General features: G+C 44.8%; 1 protein-coding gene across 1 annotated transcript in view; it reads right to left on the bottom strand.

Annotated features, from left to right (window-relative positions):
* Positions 1-383, bottom strand: part of LOC101855673 (solute carrier family 13 member 5) — a gene marked incomplete in the record, with an annotated part of 24626 nt that extends 24243 nt beyond the window's left edge. The window contains 1 exon segment of the mRNA XM_013086860.2: positions 100-383.
* Between the last annotated feature and the right edge of the window lie 1028 nt (positions 384-1411).

Here is a 1411-nt window from a genome sequence, read left to right as displayed (position 1 = left end):
GCGTGTGTGTGTGTGTGTGTGTGCGCGCGCGCGCACACACTATCATCATCATCACCATCATTATCAACAGAGACTAACACCAAGTAATCCCGTGCTCACCTGTCTTGCAGGCTATAATGAGAAGTGACAGTTCTGTGGCCAGTGGAAACTGATTGTGTCTTCCCTAGTCAGGGCCCGGTGTGTTTGTGTTTGTGTATGAGTGTGTTTATGTGTGGGGTGTCCGTCTGTCTGTGTGTCTGTGTGCCTGCCTGCGCCGTGAAATGACGGAAGAGAGGTGTAGCCCGCCAGTCCCAGGTCAACGGACCGTGCAGTGTGCTGACACTGCTGTCTTAAAGTAGAGTGGACGTTCTCGCGACAAATTGAATCTGTTTGATCTGATGTGGTAGTCAGGCTGGAAAGTGTTCTCGTATAGGCCTATTAGATGTCAACGTGAAACTGGCTTGAATAAGCGTCTCTTTATGAATAGTGTGCCTGGCTGTCTCAGCGCTTGTCCACCTTCATATCGACAGTGCCCTCGTTTGCTACATTAAAGAGACGCGTACCCCGCGAACATTTATATGTGGCTAAACTGGAGTCTTCATTTAACTTTAACTTTTACTTTTACATTCTCTGTTGCCGTTGAGCGTCGAAGGGAGATGCACGTTTCTATAGTAGGGTAAAATCTGCAGCTCTTTCGATTGCGTTATAGTTTCTCAGGGTTCCCTTAACTCCCTAAATCTATCTTTTGTGTAGTCTACCTCTTCCTTTGTTGCCTAAGCACTTGTTGTCATATTGTTCTCGAGGCTGGCTGACTAAGTGACATTCATAACAGGTGGCCAAACTATTCTATTTGTCTTTCATTGTCATACAGGAATCAATCCGTGCCAACATCTGCTCTTACATTAATTCCATCTATCTGCCTGTCTCTTCTTGTTATGTTTAGGATTTTGTGGAGACTTCATTTTGCATGCAGTAATTTTTGTTTTTATGTCCAGGTCTGGCGTTAGTAGCATTGTGTTGGTATGGCTTTGAAATGACAGGATGTCGCTTTGTGTCCATAGAGATGCTTGGATGAGGTAGAAAGGGTGTCTGCTGCTCTACCTATGGACCCGTTGATATTTAAAGTCCTTGGCTTGTTTCGGTCATTTGCTATTCACATAAATGACTAAAATTTCAGTTGACTTTCATGACCTCTGTATTTGATATGCTTTTTCTCATATCAAATTTCTCACATCTGTTGGTGAGTACAAAAGAGAACACTGGAGTCGATTTCGGTACATCTTCTGTCTTCTCCTTGCGATGCTGCAGGGATGTGGAGAAGCAACTTAACAGTAAACCCCGCTCAAGACGATGTGAACCCCACACAAGACGATGTGAACCTCACACACACACACACACACACACACACACACACACACACACACACACACAC

The sequence above is a fragment of the Aplysia californica genome, unplaced genomic scaffold (genome assembly GCF_000002075.1).
Source record: "Aplysia californica isolate F4 #8 unplaced genomic scaffold, AplCal3.0 scaffold00514, whole genome shotgun sequence".
Taxonomy (NCBI): domain Eukaryota; kingdom Metazoa; phylum Mollusca; class Gastropoda; order Aplysiida; family Aplysiidae; genus Aplysia; species Aplysia californica.
Note: the sequence above shows the minus strand (reverse complement) of the source record. Positions and strands in the feature narration are given on the sequence as shown.